The 18,995-nt window shown below is 38.5% G+C and overlaps 1 long non-coding RNA gene across 1 annotated transcript in view; it reads right to left on the bottom strand.

The window, feature by feature from the left end:
- Positions 1–770: 770 nt before the first annotated feature.
- Positions 771–18,995, bottom strand: part of LOC123334428 — a 51,342-nt gene continuing 33,117 nt past the window's right edge. Inside the window, exon 2 of the long non-coding RNA XR_006641276.1 lies at positions 771–1,031. This is a non-coding gene — a long non-coding RNA (uncharacterized LOC123334428). The remainder of the gene's footprint in view (positions 1,032–18,995) is intronic.

The raw sequence follows: 18,995 nt of genomic DNA, 5'->3' as shown, positions 1-18,995 counted from the left end.
GATCTGATAGTATCCTAATGCAAAAATGTTAAATGAACTAAAGGGGTATAACAATGTGAAAAACAAATCAGTATACTTTACTTCTATTTCATCAAGCATTTCAGTATTCCTTACATTGCACCTCTGCATTTTAATTCAAACAATATTATTTTATATCTGTTATACTCCAGATATTTTATGATTCACAATGAAGGAAGACCTGCCCTACCCCAGGTCAGTGATTGGTAGGATGGAAATTTAATTGTATATCATAATGATGGTATAAAATCTGTCACATTATTGTCATAGTGCTGTGTGTGCTAAGTTGCTTCAGTCGTGTCTGACTCTTTGGGACTCGATGGACTGAAGCCCACCAGGCTCCTCTGTCTATGGGATTCTCTAAGCAAGAATACTAGAGTGGGTTGCCTTCCATGCAAATAAAAATCAATATGTATACTGACAGGTGGTTAAAGTATTAGTTTAAAAGTTATGAGGAAAACTGACATTGCAGTTATAGTCAGAGGCAACATGGAATATAATAATAAACACATGGCTTAGATTTTGTAAAGCTGTAAAATTGTAAGGTTGGACAAAATTTTCAAGCTCACAAGTTAGTGAGGAGAACATAAAATAGCCACAGTACAATGTGGTAATGCTATATCCAATCCCACACAAGTAAACAAAGCTCTCAAGGGTGTGAAGAGAGATGTAAGATCAATGTTTTGCTAGTTATTGTTGCTGAAAACCTGGATCTTATTCACTGGTGCCAAATAGAAATGTGGAGACAGAGCTTTGGAGTAGAACAGAGAACTTTATTACTTTGCAAGGCAAAGGGGCCACACCAGCCTAAGGTCCTCAAAACTGTGCTCCCCAAAACCCAGAATATAGCAAATGGTCTTACAATGTCAGGGTGGAAATAAGCCTGTAGATAGGGCTGAAGTAATCTTGCATTCTTCTTTCCTTCTGGAGACACTGAGATTTTTAGGGCTGGTGTCAAGTGGTTCCAGATCAGGTTCTGGTGTCCTCCAGGGTATGGTTCCATGACCTTCTTTCTGTAATAAAAGATGCCCACAAAGGAAAGGAGGGTTGGGGAATGTTGTCTTGCAGAAGTAAACATCAGGTGCAATGTACAACTTTAACTAGAGGGCAATCACTATCAGAGTGCAATTAAGTAAGAAAGAGAAGGGGAAAAAAAAATATAGGAGACCAGCTGGATGGGTGGAAAGAATAAGAGCAAACATAATAGGGGTGTCTCAACCAGTTTCTGATACAGCATTATCTCCACCTAATAGGTCTGCCAGAGACTCAAATGAAGGATGTAAAAATAAGTGCATTACATTCAGATTCACATATCTTCTGCCATCAATATTTCCCAAATGAGGCTATCATTTTCCCAGGAATGAAAGTTCAAAATTTGGAGCCTTCTTTGTCTGCTTACTCCTTTATTTATATATACAGTCTTGTACAATCTTAATTTATTTGTATTAATGCAGCTTATTAAATGTATGCTATTTTTAATGTATACAAACACAACTATAGTTCATGTTCTCTTAAACAAGTATTCATAGAGTAGTGTGTGTTAGTTGCTTAGTCGTGTCAACTCTTTATGACCCCATGGACTCACTGTAGCCTGCCAGGCTCCTCTGTCCATGGGATTCTCCAGGCAGGAAAACTGGAGTGGGAAGCCATTCCCTTCTCTAGGGGATCTTCCTGACCCAGGCATTGAACCCATGTCTAATTTAGATTCCTAAATTAGTTCATGAAACTTATGCCAGTCCTTTCTTCAGTAAGTTGTATATTTACTTCTAGTTCCTTTACTATTAATAGAGGAAATAAAACAATATGATTGCTTTAGTTTGCTTTACATATTAGAACCCATGGGGCCTGCTTCTTTGTCTTTTTAACTGTGGCATAATAACTCACAGTAAATGTGTACTGTAGTTTATGCAGGCATTTCTTTATTGGCTATTAATTTTTTTAACTGTTCCATAACACAATAAAACAATTATCACCTTTGAACATGCCTTCTAGTGTACATTATCACATTTCCCTAGGGTAAGTATCAAGTTTATTTTCTTGGGCTCCAAAATCACTGTATACAGTGACTACAGTCATAAAATTGAAAGACAGCTGTTCCTTAGAAGAAAAGCTATCACAAACTTAGTGTATTAAAAAGCAGAGACATCACTTTGCTGACAAAAGTCCATACATTCAAAGCTATAGTTCTTCCAGTAGTCATGTGAGAGCTGGACCATAACGAAGGCTGAGCGCCAAAGAATTGATCCTTTCAAACTGTGGTGCTGGAGAAGATTCTCAAAAGTCCCCTGGACAGCGAAATCAAACCAGTCAATCCTAATGAATATTCATTGGAAGGACTGATGCTGAAGCTCCAATACTTTGGCTACCTGATGCAAAGAGCTGCCACTTTGGAAAAGACCTTGATGCTGGGAAAGACTGAAGGCAGGAGAATAAGAGGGCAGAAGAGAACTGATGGTTGGATGCCATCACTGACTCAATGAATGTGAGTTTTAGCAAACTCCGGGAGATGGTAAAGGACAACGAAGCCTGGCGTGCTGTAGTCCATGGGGTCACAAAGAGTCAGACACGACATAGCAACTGAACAACAACAACAAAGTACTGAGGTGTGGCTTGGCTTTTTAAAAACATTAGTAGGTAGTGTGAAGCTGCTCTTCAGATGAACAATTCCAGTTTTAAAATCTTCAGTTCAGTCGCTCAGTCGTGTCTGACTCTTGTGACCCCATGAATCACAGCACACCAGGCCTCCCTGTCCATCACCAACTCCCGGAATTCACTCAGACTCATGTCCATCGAGTCAGTGATGCCATCCAGCCATCTCATCCTCTGTTGTCCCCTTCTCCTCCTGCCACCAATCCCTCCCAGCATCAGAGTCTTTTCCAATGAGTCAGCTCTTCGCATGAGGTGGCCAAAGTACTGCAGTTTCAGCTTCAGCATCATTCTCTCCAAAGAAATCCCAGGGCTGATCTCCTTCAGAATGGACTGGTTGGATCTCCTTGCAGTCCAAGGGACTCTCAAGAATCTTCTCCAACACCACAGTTCAAAAGCATCAATTCTTTGGCACTCAGCCTTCTTCACAGTCCAACTCTCACATCCATACATGACCACAGGAAAAACCATAGCCTTGACTAGACAAACCTTTGTTGGCAAAGTAATGTCTTTGCTTTTGAATATGCTATCTAGGTTGGTCATAACTTTCCTTCCAAGGAGTAAGCGTCTTTTAATTTCATGGCTGCAGTCACCATCTGCAGTGATTTTGGAGCCCCCCAAAATAAAGTCGAACACTGTTTCCACTGTTTCCCCATCTATTTCCCATGAAGTGATGGGACCGGATGCCATAATCTTCGTTTTCTGAATGTTGAGCTTTAAGCCAACTTTTTCACTCTCCACTTTCACTTTCATGAAGAGGCTTTTTAGTTCCTCTTCACTTTCTGCCATAAGGGTGGTGTCATCTGCATATCTGAGGTTACTGATATTTCTCCCGGCAATCTTGATTCCAGTTTGTGTTTCTTCCAGTCCAGCGTTTCTCATGATGTATTCTGCATATAAGTTAAATAACATTCCCTAATACATGATAATGCCAAAATTTTGATTTTTTTTCTTTTTCTTTTTTTTGCTTTTCTTTAATTTTATTTTATTTTTAAACTTTACATAACTGTATTAGTTATTAGTCCCAGTTAGAATAAAAACAACATGTATTATCCAACTAGGAATCTTTAAAAGGAGAAAGAAGGTGCTATTAACAATTTTCCTGGGGTAATAAGCCTAAACAAGGGTGGTTAGGACCAAACTAGTACATACTGTTACCACAGTTAGAACTAAATTTCCAAAATCCCAATCTTATTATTTCAATAACTGCTTAATTCTTTTTCTTTATAAACAGTATGTATAAAGTCCAGATGTTTCATCTAAAATATATAACTTTTCATGATGTGAATTTACCACCTTTGAATTCTAATCGCCTACTTCCTTCTGCTGTTTACTATGAATGACTTAGTCACTGTCGTCCCCAGGTTCTTCTGGCTTGGTTGGGCTCCTGCTGTGTGTCTTCTCTTCCCTGTCTGCCTTCCTGTCATGTCCAGTGTCAGTGCCCTACATTTCCTTAAAGGTCCAGCTTAATTCTACATCCTTTAAGGAGCTTTTGAAGACTTTCCTATTCAGAATTACTTGCTTATAATGTTGTGCTCTATCGGCTACTACTCTTGCATTTTTATGTCTTCCTCTTCTGCTCTGGGGACAATATACATAGTGATTAAGATAATAGATGCTGGACTGGAATCCTAGATCTGTAATTTGCATGTTGGGCAAGTTACTTAATGATGCTGTCACAGAATCCTCGTGGTAAAATAGGGATAATACTTCCTAACACCTAAGACCTTCGTAGTGGTTAAATAAGTAATACATGTAAAGTACTTAGAAATAAGCACCTTACTGTACACTTGTAAATAATAAGATTTCTCTTAACTTTTGGTTTTCCCTGGAAGTAGGTTATAGCTTTTCTAAAATTCTCTTCAGCTTAGAAAAACAAACGTGCATCTATACCTACTATATCTGAATTATCTCATGGGGCCCCAGAATATGGAGTTGAAAGTTTAATTGGGGAATAGGCTTGGCTCAGGCTGATATATCTGCTACCAAATACTGTGCCCTTAATCTCTGCTTCTTTCCCTCCTCTCTAAAGTGCAAATAATAAAAACACATACCTTGTAAGTTTGCAGTGATAATTAAAATAAGTTTCTAGCATAGTACGTGGCAGTGCTGGTTAAATAAATAATAACTATAGACAATGTACTTTGAACACAGTGACTCTAGACACTGAGGTGAAAGATCTCTTTGTTTACTATCATCAACCAACCAACAAATATATAGGATGTTTAATTATCTACATTAACTAGAATGTAAACTCATCTAAAGGATTCACTGAAATCATTTGTAATGTTATGAAGCAAAATGTAGTGATTTAATAGAAGTTCTTCACATGTTTTCCTCAAAATTCAGTATAATGAGGAAGGAGTTTCCCTCTCAATCATATGAATATTACCAAATATTCACATTCAAAGGAAAACCTAAATCTGAGTGGCACACCAGAAGGCTTCCTGAAGTAACTTAAGATTCCCACAGTATTACAAGAGATTTAAGTAAATTGTGCCCACATTTACTTTTCTGATGTCATATATTTGTGGTATGTGTAGCACTTCTTCAACTTTATATACATAAAAAAGAATGGAATTATGTTTTTGACCCCAAACAGACTTTCATCATAATGAGAAACAAGTTGCATATCACACTGCCATTAAGTGACAACAATGTTTCTTCATAATAAGGGATAAAATTTGACAAATAGCATAATATCAAAGTTAAGTATTTTTTATGTTTTAAAATGAAACAACATGATTTTATAATTACCTTCTACTATGGCGATTCATGGGGTCGCAAAGAGTCGGACACGACTGAGCGACTGAACTGAACGGAACTGACAGAGAATAAAGTTGGTTTTGGTGAATGATTTTCTAAATATTTTTATTTTATATTGGGATTTAGTTGATTAACAATATTGTTAGTTTCAGGTATATAGCAAAGTGATTCAGTTATACATATACATGCTTCTATTATTTTTCAAATTGTCTTCGAATTTAGGTTATTACAGAGTATTGAGCAGAGTTCCATGTACTATCCAGTAGGTCTTTGTTGGTTATCTATTTTAAATATAGCACTGTGTACACATCAACCCAAAACTCCTAATCTTAAGTATCATTCAGTTCAGCCATTCAGTCTTCTCTGACTCTTTAGAACCCCATGGACTGCAGCACGCCAGTTTTCCCTGTCCATCACCAACTCCTGTGCTAGCTCAAACTCATGTCTATTGAGGAGGTGATTCCATCCAACCATCTTATCCTCTGTTGTCCCCTTTCTTCTCCTGCCTTCAGAATTTCCCAGCATCAGGGTCTTTTCCAATGAGTCAGTGCTTCACATCAGGTGGCGAAAGTATTGGAGTTTCAGCTTCAGCATCAGTACTTCAAATGAATATTCAGGACTGCTTTCCTTTGGGATTGACTGGTAGTATCTCCTTACAGTCCAAGGGACTCTTAAGAGTCTCCTGCAACAACACACTTCAAAAGCATCATTGTTCAGTGCTCAGCTATCTTTATAGTCCAACTCTCACATCCATACATGACTACTGGAAAAATCACAGATTTTACTAGATGGAGCTTTGTTGGCAAAATAATGTCTCTGCTTTTTAATATGCTGACTATATTGGTCATAGTTTTTCTTTCAAGTAGTATCTTTTAATTTCATATTTCACAACACATGGAGATTAAACAACAGGTTTCTAAATAACCAGTAAGTTACTGAAGAATCAGGGCAAATTGGAAGTGGTCAAATAGGAGATGGCAAGAGTGAACATCGACATTTTAGGAATCTTTGAACCCAAATGGACTGGAATGGATGAATTTAACTCAGATGGCCATTATATCTACTACTGTGGGCAAGAATCCCTTAGAAGAAATGGAGTGTGGCCATCATAGTCAACCAAAGAGTCCAAAATGTAGTACTTGGATGCAATCTAAAAAATGACAGAATGATTTCTGTTCACTTCCAAGGTAAACCATTCAATATCACAGTAGTCCAAGTCTATGCCCTAAGCAGTAATGCTGAAGAAGCTGAAGTCGAATGGTTCTATGAAGACCAACAAAACCTTCTAGATGTAACACCCAAAAAAGATGTCCTCTTCATTACAGGGGACAGGAATGCAAAAGTAGGAAGTCAAGAGCTACCTGGAATAACAGGCAAATTTGGCCCTGAAGTGAAAAATTAAGCAGATCAGGGCTAACAGAGTTCTGCCAAGAGAACGTACTTGTCATAGCAAACACCCTATTCCAACAACACAAGAAAAGACTCTGCACATGGACATCACCAGATGATCAATACTGATATCAGACTGATTATATTCTTTGGAGCCAAAGATGGAGACGCTCTATACAGTCAGCTAAAACAAGATTGGGTCCTGACTCAGAACTCCTTATTGCCAAATTCAGACTTACATTGAAGAAAGTAGGGAAAACCTCTAGACCATTCAGGTATGTCCTAAATCAAATTCCTTATGATTATACAGTGGAAGTGAGAAATAGATTCAAGGGATTAGATTTGATAGACACAGTGCCTGAAGAACTCTAGACAGAGGTTAAGAACAATGCGCGAAGGACAGGGATCAAGAAAAAGAAATGCAAAAAGGCAAAATGGTTGTCTGATAAGGCCTTAAAAATAGCTGTGAAAAGAAGAGAAGCGAAAAGCTAAGGGGAAAAGGAAAGATATATCCATTTGAATGCAGAGTTCCTAAGAATAGCAAGGAGAGATAAGAAAGCCTTCCTCAGTGATTAATGCAAACAAATAGAGGAAAACAATAGAATGGGAAAGTCTAGAGATTTCTTCAAACAATGAGAGATACCAAGGGAACATTTCATGCAAAGATGAGCACAATAAAGGACAGAAATGTTATGGACCTAAGAGAAGCAGAATATATTAAGAAGAGGTGACAAGAATATACAGAAGAACTATACAAAAAAGATCTTCATGACCCAGATAACCACAATGGTATTATCACTCAGCTAAAGCCAGACATCCTAGAATGCAAAGTCAAGTGGGCCATAGGAAGCATCACTACAAACAAAGCTAGTGGAGGTGATGGAATTCCAGTTGAGCTATTTCAAATCCTAAAAGATGATGCTGTAAAAGTGCTGCACTCAATATGCCAGCAAATCTGGAAATCTCAGCAGTGGCCACAGGAAAGGAAAAGATCAGTTTTCATTCAATCTGAAAGAAAGACAATGGCAAAGACTGTTCAAACTACCGCACAATTGAACTCATCTCACATGCTAGCAAAGTAATGCTCAAAATTCTCCAATCCAGGGTTCAATAGTATATATGAACTTTGAACTTCCAGACATTCAAGCTGGATTTAGAAAGGCAGAGGAACCAGAGGTCAAATATTCAACATCTGTTAGATCATCGAAAAAAGCAAGAGAGTTCCAGAAAAACATCTAATTTTGTTTTATTGACTACGCCAAAGCCTTTGACTGTGTGGACCACAACAAACTGCACAAAACTCTTAAAGAGATGGGAATACCAGACCACTTACCCGCTTCCTGAGAAATCTGTATGCAGGTCAAGAATCAGCAGTTAGAACTGGGCATGGAACAATACACTGGTTCCATATTGGGAATGCAGTATGTCAAGGCTGTGTTTTGTCACCCTGCTTATTTAACTTATATGCAGAGTACATCAGGCAAAATGCTGGGCTGGATGAAGCACAAGCTGGAATCAAGACTGCTGGGAGAAATATCAATAACCTCAGATATGCAGATGTCACCACCCATTTGGCAGAAAGTGAAGAACAAAAGAGCCTTTTTTTTTAAAAATTTTATTTTATTTTTAAACTTTACAATATTGTATAAGTTTTGCCAAACATCGAAATGAATCCACCACAGGTATACCCGTGATCCCCTTCCTGAGCCCTCCTCCATCCTCCCTCCCCATACCCTCCCTCTGGGTCGTACCAGTGCACCAGCCAAAAGCATCCAGTATCGTGCATCGAACCTGGACGGGCAACTCATTTCATACATGATATTATATATGTTTCAATGCCATTCTCCCAAATCTCCCCACCCTCTCCCTCTCCCACAGAGTCCATAAGACTGATCTATATATCAGTGTCTCTTTTGCTGTCTCGTACACAGGGTTATTGTTACCATCTTTCTAAATTCCATATATACTGTATTGGTGTTTTTCTTTCTGGCTTACTTCACTCTGTATAATATGTTCCAGTTTCATCCACCTCATTAGAACTGATTCAAATGTATTCTTTTTAATGGCTGAGTAATATTCCATTGTGTATATGTACCACAGCTTTCTTATCCATTCATCTGCTGATGGGCATCTAGGTTGCTTCCATGTCCTGGCTATTATAAACAGTGCTGCAATGAACATTGGGGTACATGTGTCTCTTTCCCTTCTGGTTTCCTCAGTGTGTATGCCCAACAGTGGGATTGCTGGGTCATAAGGCAGTTCTATTTCCAGGTTTTTAAGGAATCTCCACACTGTTCTCCATAGTGGCTGTACTAGTTTGCATTCCCACCAACAGTGTAAGAGGGTTCCCTTTTCTCCACACCCTCTTCAGCATTTATTGCTTGTAGACTTTTGGATTGCAGCCATTCTGACTGGCATGAAATGGTACCTCATAGTGGTTTTGATTTGCATTTCTCTGATAATGAGTGATGTTGAGCATCTTTTCATGTGTTTGTTAGCCATCTGTATGTCTTCTTTGGAGAAATGTCTATTTAGGTCTTTGGCCCATTTTTTGATTGGGTCATTTATTTTCTGGAGTTGAGCTGTAGGAGTTGCTTGTATATTTTTGAGATTAGTTGTTTGTCAGTTGCTTCATTTGCTATTATTTTCTCCCATTCTGAAGGCTGCCTTTTCACCTTGCTAATAGTTTCCTTTGTTGTGCAGAAGCTTTTAAGGTTAATTAGGTCCCATTTGTTTATTTTTGCTTTTATTTCCAATATTCTGGGAGGTGGGTCATAGAGGATCCTGCTGTGATGTATGTCGGAGACTGTTTTGCCTATGTTCTCCTCTAGGAGTTTTATAGTTTCTGGTCTTACGTTGAGATCTTTAATCCATTTTGAGTTTATTTTTGTGTATGGTGTTAGAAAGTGTTCTAGTTTCATTCTTTTACAAGTGGTTGACCAGTTTTCCCAGCACCACTTGTTAAAGAGATTGTCTTTAATCCATTGTATATTCTTGCCTCCTTTGACAAAGATAAGGTGTCCATATGTGCGTGGATTTATCTCTGCGCTTTCTATTTTGTTCCATTGATCTATATTTCTGTCTTTGTGCCAGTACCATACTGTCTTGATAACTGTGGCTTTGTAATAGAGCCTGAAGTCAGGTAGGTTGATTCCTCCAGTTCCCTTCTTCTTTCTCAAGTTCGCTTTGGCTATTCGAGGTTTTTTGTATTTCCATACAAATTGTGAAATTATTTGTTCTAGCTCTGTGAAGAATACCATTGGTAGCTTGATGGGGATTGCATTGAATCTATAGATTGCTTTGGGTAGTATGCTCATTTTCACTATATTGATTCTTCCAATCCATGACCATGGTATATTTCTCCATCTATTAGTGTCCTCTTTGATTTCTTTCACCAGTGTTTTATAGTTTTCTATATATAGATCTTTAGTTTCTTTAGGTAGATATATTCCTAAGAATTTTATTTTGTGTGTTGCAATGGTGAATGGAATTGTTTCCTTGATTTCTCTTTCTGTTTTCTCATTATTAGTGTATAGGAATGCAAGGGATTTCTGTGTGTTGATTTTAATCCTGCAACTTCACTATAGTCATTGATTAGTTCTAGTAATTTTTGGTGGAGTCTTTAGGGTTTTCTATGTAGAGGATCATGTCATCTGCAAACAGTGAGAGTTTTACTTCTTCTTTTCCAATTTGGATTCCTTTTATTTCTTTTTCTGCTCTGATTGCTGTAGCCAAAACTTCCAAAACTATGTTGAATAGTAATGGTGAAAGTGGGCACCCTTGTCTTGTTCCTGACTTTAGAGGAAATGCTTTCAATTTTTCACCATTGAGGATAATGTTTGCTGTGGGTTTGTCATATATAGCTTTTATTATGTTGAGGTATGTTCCTTCTATTCCTGCTTTCTGGGGAGTTTTTATCATAAATGGATTTTGAATTTTGTCAAAGGCTTTCTCTGCATCTATTGAGATAATCATATGGCTTTTATTTTTCAATTTGTTAATGTGGTGTATTACATTGATTGATTTGCAGATATTGAAGAATCCTTGCATCCCTGGGATAAAGCCCACTTGGTCATGGTGTATGATCTTTTTAATGTGTTGTTGGATTCTGATTGCTAGAATTTTGTTAAGGATTTTTGCATCTATGTTCATCAGTGATATTGGCCTGTAGTTTTCTTTTTTTGTGGGATCTTTGTCAGGTTTTGGTATTAGGGTGATGGTGGCCTCATAGAATGAGTTTGGAAGTTTACCATCCTCTGCAATTTTCTGGAAGAGTTTGAGCAGGATAGGTGTTAGCTCTTCTCTAAATTTTTGGTAGAATTCAGCTGTGAAGCCGTCTGGACCTGGGCTTTTGTTTGCTGGAAGATTTTTGATTACAGTTTCAATTCCCGTGCTTGTGATGGGTCTGTTAAGAGTTTCTATTTCTTCCTGGTGGAGTTTTGGAAAGTTGTACTTTTCTAAGAATTTGTCCATTTCTTCCACGTTGTCCATTTTATTGGCATATAATTGCTGATAGTAGTCTCTTATGATCCTTTGTATTTCTGTGTTGTCTGTTGTGATCTCTCCATTTTCATTTCTAATTTTATTGATTTGATTTTTCTCCCTTTGTTTCTTGATGAGTCTGGCTAATGGTTTGTCAATTTTATTTACCCTTTCAAAGAACCAGCTTTTGGCTTTGTTGGTTTTTGCTATGGTCTCTTTTGTTTCTTTTGCATTTATTTCTGCCCTAATTTTTAAGATTTCTTTCCTTCTACTAACCCTGGAGTTCTTCATTTCTTCCTTTTCTAGTTGCTTTAGGTGTAGGGTTAGGTTATTTATTTGACTTTTTTCTTGTTTCTTGAGGTATGCTTGTATTGCTATGAACTTTCCCCTTAGCACTGCTTTTAAAGTGTCCCGTAGGTTTTGGGTTGTTGTGTTTTCATTTTCATTCGTTTCTATGCAAATTTTGATTTCCTTTTTGATTTCTTCTGTGATTTGTTGGTTATTCAGCAGCGTGTTGTTCAGCCTCCATATGTTGGAATTTTTAATAGTTTTTCTCCTGTAATTGAGATCTAATCTTACTGCATTGTGGTCAGAAAAGATGCTTGGAATGATTTCAATTTTTTTGAATTTACCAAGGCTAGATTTATGGCCCAGGATGTGATCTATGCTGGAGAGGGTTCCATGTGCAATTGAGAAAAAGGTGAAATTCATTGTTTTGGGATGAAATGTCCTATAGATATCAATTAGGTCTAACTGGTCTATTGTATCATTTAAAGTTTGTGTTTCCTTGTTAATTTTCTGTTTAGTTGATCTATCTATAGGTGTGAGTGGGGTATTAAAGTCTCCCACTATTACTGTGTTATTGTTAATTTCTCCTTTCATACTTGTTAGCATTTGTCTTACATATTGTGGCGCTCCCGTGTTGGGTGCATATATATTTATAATTGTTATATCTTCTTCTTGGATTGATCCTTTGATCATTATGTAGTGACCTTCTTTGTCTCTTTTCACAGCCTTTTGTTTAAAGTCTATTTTATCTGATATAAGTATTGCTACTCCTGCTTTCTTTTGGTCCCTATTTGCATGGAAAATCTTTTTCCAGCCCTTCACTTTCAGTCTGTATGTGTCCCCTGTTTTGAGGTGGGTCTCTTGTAGACAACATATGTAGGGGTCTTGTTTTTGTATCTATTCAGCCAGTCTTTGTCTTTTGGTTGGGGCATTCAACCCATTTACGTTTAAGGTAATTACTGATAAGTATGATCCCGTTGCCATTTACTTTATTGTTTTGGGCTTGATTTTATACACCGTTTTTGTCTTTCCTGTCTAGAGAATATCCTTTAGTATTTGTTGGAGAGCTGGTTTGATGGTGCTGAATTCTCTCAGCTTTTGCTTGTCTGAAAAGCTTTTGATTTCTCCTTCATACTTGAATGAGATCCTTGCTGGGTACAATAATCTGGGATGTAGGTTATTTTCTTTCATCACTTTAAGTATGTCTTGCTATTCCCTCCTGGCTTGAAGAGTTTCTATTGAAAGGTCAGCTGTTATCCTTATGGGAATTCCCTTGTGTGTTATTTGTTGTTTTTCCCTTGCTGCTTTTAATATTTGTTCTTTGTGTTTGATCTTTGTTAATTTGATTAATATGTGTCTTGGGGTGTTTTGCCTTGGGTTTATCCTGTTTGGGACTCTCTGGGTTTCTTGGACTTGGATGATTATTTTGTTCCCCATTTTAGGGAAGTTTTCAACAATTATCTCTTCAAGTATTTTCTCATGGTCTTTCTTTTTGTCTTCTTCTTCTGGGACCCCTATGATTCGATGTTGTAGCATTTAATATTGTCCTGGAGGTCTCTGAGATTGTCCTCATTTAATTTGTTTTTCTTTTATCCTCTCTGATTCATTTATTTCTACCATTCTATCTTCTAATTCACTAATCCTATCTTCTGCCTCTGTTACTCTACTATTTGTTGCCTCCAGAGTGTTTTTAATTTCATTTATTGCATTATTCATTATATATTGACTCTCTTTAATTTCTTCTAGGTCCTTGTTAAACCTTTCTTGTATCTTCTCAATCTTTGTCTCCAGGCTATTTATCTGTGATTCCATTTTGATTTCAAGATTTTGGATCAATTTCACTATCATTATTCGGAATTCTTTATCAGGTAGATTCCCTGTCTCTTCCTCTTTTGTTTGGTTTGGTGGGCATTTATCCTGTTCCTTTATCTGCTGGGTATTCCTCTGTCTCTTCATCTTGTTTAAATTGCTGAGTTTGGGGTGTCCTTTCTGTATTCTAGCAGTTTGTGGAGTTCTCTTTGTTGTGGCATTTCCTCACTCTGTGTGGGTTTGTACAGATGGCTTGTCAAGGTTTCTTGGTTAGGGAAGCTTGTGTCGGTGTTCTGGTGAGTGGAGCTGTATTTCTTCTCTCTGGAGTGCAATGAAATGTCCAGTAATGAGTTATGGGATGTCTATGGTTTTGGGGTGACTTTGGGCTGCGTGTTTCTTGGAGCTCAGGGCTGTGTTCCTTGTTGCTGTAGAATTTGCTTGGTATGTCTTGCCCTGAAACATGTTGGCCCTTGTGTGGTGCTTGGTTTCAGTGCAGGTATGGAGGCATTTGATGAGCTCCTGTCAATTAATGTTGCTTGGAGTCAGGAGTTCCCTGGAGTCAGGGTTTGGACTTAAGCCTCCTGCTTCCAGTTATCGGTCTGATTTTGACAGTAGTTTCAGAGCTTCTCCTTCTATACAGCACCATTGATAAAACATCTACGTTAAAGATGAAAAGTTTCTCTACCGTGAGGGTCACCCAGAGAGGTTCACAGCATTATATGGAAAAGAGAAGAGGGAGGAGGGAGTTAGATGTGATCCAAATGAGATGAGGTGGAATCAATAGAGAGAGTGGGCTATCCAGTAATCTCTTCCTTATGTGCACTCCACAACTGGACCGCTCAGAGATGTTCACGGAGTTATACAGAGAAGAGAAGAAGGAGGAAGGTGACAGAGGTGGCCAGGAGGATAAAAGGGGGGAATGAAAAGGAGGGAGACAGACCCAGCCAGTAATCAGTTCCCTGAGTGTTCTCCACCGTCTGGAACACACAGAAATTCACAGAGTTGGGTAGAGTAGAGAGGGGTTAGGGAGGAGACACAGGCGACCTGGTGGAGAGAAAGGAGAGTCCAAAGGGAGAGAGAGCAGTTAAGCCAGTAATCTCGCTCCCTAGTGAAAAATGGGTACTGAAGATTGGGTTCTTAAAGGTACAAAATTGGTAACAAATACATAAAAGCAAAAATTAAAAATCTAGAGTAGAGTTTGGAATTTCAAAAATACAATGTTAAAGAAAAGAAGTAGGAAAAAGGAAGAGAGAAAAAACGAACAAACAAAAACAAACAAGGTCACGAAAATTATAAAGAAAATATAGGTACAAAATTGATAACTATTACCAACAAGCAAAAGTTAAAAATCTAGAGTAGAGTTTGGAATTTCAAAAATACAATGTTAAAAAAAGAAGAAGAAAAAGAAAGAGAGAGAGAGAAAAAAACAAACAAGAACAAACAAAGTCGCATAAATTATAAAGAAAATACAGGTACGAAATTGATAACAAATACCAAAAAGCATAAATTAAAAATCTAGAGTTTGGAATTTCAGATATACAATGTTATTGAAAAGAAGAAGAGAAAGAAACAGAGAAAAAGAAAAAGAAAAAAGAAAAAAGGGTCACAGAAATTATATATAAAAAAAAACTATAGGTACAAAATTGATAACAAATACCAAAAAGCTAAAAATCTAGAGTAGAGTTTGGAATTTCAAAAATATAATGTTAAAATAAGGAAAAAAAAAGGTCAAAAAATTATAAAAAATATATATATGAGTGAAGTAAGCCAGAAAGAAAAACACCAATACAGTATACTAACGCATATATATGGAATTTAGAAAGATGGTAACAATAACCCTGTGTACGAGACAGCAAAAGAGACACTGATGTATAGATCAGTCTTATGGACTCTATGGGAGAGGGAGAGGGTGGGAAGATTTGGGAGAATGGCATTGAAACATGTAAAATATCATGTATGAAACGAGTTGCCAGTCCAGGTTCGATGCACGATACTGGATGTTTGGGGCTGGTGCACTGGGACAACCCAGAGGGATGGTATGGGGAGGGAGGATGGAGGAGGGTTCAGGATGGGGAACACATGTATACCTGCGGTGGATTCATTTTGATATTTGGCAAAACTAATACAATTATGTAAAATTTAAAAATAAAATTAAATTAAAAAAATATATATATGAAGTTTGCTTTAAAAAAATGGGGTCTTTTTTTTTTTGCAAAGTAATCGGTTATAAAAGTGAAAATTAAAGGAATAAGAGAGGACTTAAAGATTTTTTTAAAAAAATTAAAAAAAAAGAAAGAAAGAATGATTGTAAAAATATATCTAGGACTTTCTCCGGTTTTGTTGTGAGTATTGCGGGTTCAGTTCATTTTTGGCTAGTTCCTTGGTCCGACTTATATTTCTCAAGATCTATAGGCCCCTTCCTATGTAGTTGGTACTAACCACAGGGTTTTAATCTATTGCCTGTAGCTTCCAAGGCGGTTCCCTCTGTTATAGCTTCTTCTGTTTGCTGGTCTCTTCAGTGTCTGGTTTCTGCCCTGACACAAAGGGGACGGTGGAGGACACTTTTTTTTTTTTTTTTTTTTTGGCTCACTTGTTCAGTCGTGCTGAGGGGAGGTAGGGAGGGATGCTGCAAACAAATAACACTGGCGTGTGCTCGCAGTGCCTCAGCCCCACTGGGTCTGCCCCCTGTTCACGGCGCGTGTAGCCTCCCTGCCCATGCTGCTCAGGCTCTAGGTTGCTCCTCCGGGAACCATCCGTGGCCGGCCCTGGGCTGCCTGCACTTCCCAGGTCCAAGCCGCTCAGGTTCAGGCACTCGGGTAGTCCTCAGAGGCGCAGACTCTCGGTCGGGCCTGCGTTTTGTGCCCTTCCCAGATCCGAGCAGCTCAGGTGGTGAGGTGTTTGGCGCACGCGATTGCTGTGACTTATCGTCTCCCTGCCACTCGGTTATCTAGGAGTGCAACCGGCGCACCTTCTCAGGCAGATGTTGACCGTCCAGACCCGCAGGAAGTTTTAGTTAGCAAAGAAGCCTGCTTACAGTTTTATAGATAATGTCTCTCTGGGGCTGCGATTGTCCCCTTCTGGCTCTGGCTGCCTATCACCGGAGGGGGATGGTCTGCCGCCGGCTATCTCTGTTCAGTCCTTTGTTCCATGCGCGGGCCTGGCGGTGTCTAGGTTAGGGCTGGCTTTTTGCGTGGTAGATATCCCACAGTCTGGTTTGCTAGCCCAAATTATTTCGCTCAGATAGCGCTTGGGGTATTCAGGCCAGATCCTTGCGATGCAGCCCGCGCCGTGCCTCCCTGCCCAGCCCCCGCTTGATAATGGCGGATGCATGCGTCTGCGCTGCTTCTCTGCTGGGGGACTTACCGTAGGGCTCGCAATGTGCGGGTTTTAATTGTTTATTTATTTTTCCTCCCTGTTATGTTGCCCTCTGTGCTTCCAAGGCTTGGCACAGATCCAGCAGTGAGAAGGTTTCCTGGTGTTTGGAAACTTCTCTCTTTTTAAGATTCCCTTCCCGGGATGGAACTCCATCCCTCCCTCTTTTGTCTCTTTTTTTGTCTTTAATATTTTTTCCTACCTCCTTTCGAAGACTTGGGTTGCTTTTCTGGGTGCCTGATGTCCTCTGCCGGCATTCAGAAGTTGTTTTGTGGAATTTACTTGGCGTTTAAATGTTCTTTTGATGAATTTGTGGGGGAGAAAGTGTTCTCCCCGTCCTACTCCTCCGCCATCTTAGCTCCTGCCCCAAAAGAGCCTCTTGATGAAAGTGAAAGAGGAGAGTTAAAAAGCTGGCTTAAAACTCAACATTCAGAAAATTAAGATCATGGTATCTGGTCTCATCACTTCATGTCACATAAATGGGGAAACAATGGAAACAGTGAGAGACTTTATTTTTTGTGGGGCTCCAAAATCAGTGCAGATGGTGACTGCAGCCACAGAATTAAAAGACACTTGCTCCTTGGAAGAAATGCTATGACCAACCTAGACAGCATATTAAAAAGCAGAGACATTACTTTACCAACAAAGGTGTGTCTAGTCAAAGCTATGGTTTTTCCAGTAGTCATGTATGGACGTGAGAGTTGGACTATAAAGAAAGCTGAGTACTGAATAATTGATGCTTTTGAATTGTGGTGTTGGAGTAGACTCTTGAGAGTCCCTTGGACTGCAAGAAGATCCAACCAGTCCATCGTCCATCCTAAAGGAATATTCATTGGAATATATTCATTGGAAGGACTGATGCTGAAGCTAAAACTCCAATACTTTGGCCACCTGATGCAAAGAACTGACTCATTTGAAAAGACCCTGATGCTGGGCAAGATTGAAGGCAGGGGGTGAAGGGGACAACAGAGGATGAGATGATTGGATGGCATCACAGATGCGATGGACATGACTTTGAGTTGGCTTCAGGAGTTAGTGATAGACAGAGAAACCTGGAGTGCTGCAGTCCATGGGGTCACAAAGAGTCGGACATGACTGAGCAATTGAATTGAACTGTACTGCTGAATAAATAAAAAGGAAATAAAATTCTAGAAAAAAATGACAATGAAAATATAACAACTCAAAACCTATGGGTTGCAGCAAAAGCAGTTCTAAGAGGGAAGTTTATAGCAATAGAGCCCTATCTCAACAAAACAGCATTGTATAGACAACCTAACTTTACACCTATAATGACTGGAAAAAGAAGAACAAAAAACTCTCAAAATTAATAGAAGGAAATTTGAAATCATAAAGATCAGAGCAGAAATAATTGAAAAAGACATGAAAGAAACAGTAGTAAAGATAAAGAAAACTGAAAGCTGGTTCTTTGATAAACAAAATTGGCAAATGTTTAAACAGACTCATCAAGGAAAAAAAGAGAGAAGACTCAAATCAACAAAATTAGAAATGAAAAAGGAAAGGTTACAACAGAAAATGCAGAAATACAAAGGGTTTTAACACATTATTATGAACAACTATATGGCAATAAAATGGATAACCTGGAAGAAATGGACAGATTCATTCAAGAAGAAATAGAAATAATGAACAACCAAATCACAAGAACTGAAATAGAAGCTGTGATCAAAAATCTCTCAAATCAAAGGCCCAGGACCAGATGGCTTTACAAGAGAATTGCATCAAACATTTAGAGAAGAGCTAATGCCTATCCTTCTAAAACTCTTCCAAAATGCAGAGGAAGGAACACTTCCAAACTGATCCTACGAGGCCACCATCACCCTGATACTGAAACTAGACAAAGACAACACAAAAAAAGAAAGCCATAGGCCAATATCACTGATGAACATAGATGCAAAAGTCCTTACAAAATTCAGCAACACATCAAAAAACTTATTACCATGATGAAGTTGGGTTTATTCCAGGGATGCAAGGATTCTTCAATAGACACAAATCAATCAATGTGACACACAATATTAACAAATTGAAACATAAATCTCAATAGATAAAGAAAAAGCCGTTGACAAAATTCAGCACCCATAAATGATTAAAAATGTTCAAAAAATGGGAATAGGAGGAACATATCTCAACATCAGTTCAGTTCAGTCGCTCAGTCATGTCCAACTCTTTGCGACCCCATGAATCACAGCATGCCAGGCACCCCTGTTCAA

Source organism: Bubalus bubalis, chromosome 7, assembly GCF_019923935.1.
Source record: "Bubalus bubalis isolate 160015118507 breed Murrah chromosome 7, NDDB_SH_1, whole genome shotgun sequence".
NCBI classification, from domain to species: domain Eukaryota; kingdom Metazoa; phylum Chordata; class Mammalia; order Artiodactyla; family Bovidae; genus Bubalus; species Bubalus bubalis.
The sequence above is the reverse complement of the archived record's forward strand: the minus strand, read 5'-3'. Positions and strand labels throughout refer to the sequence as shown.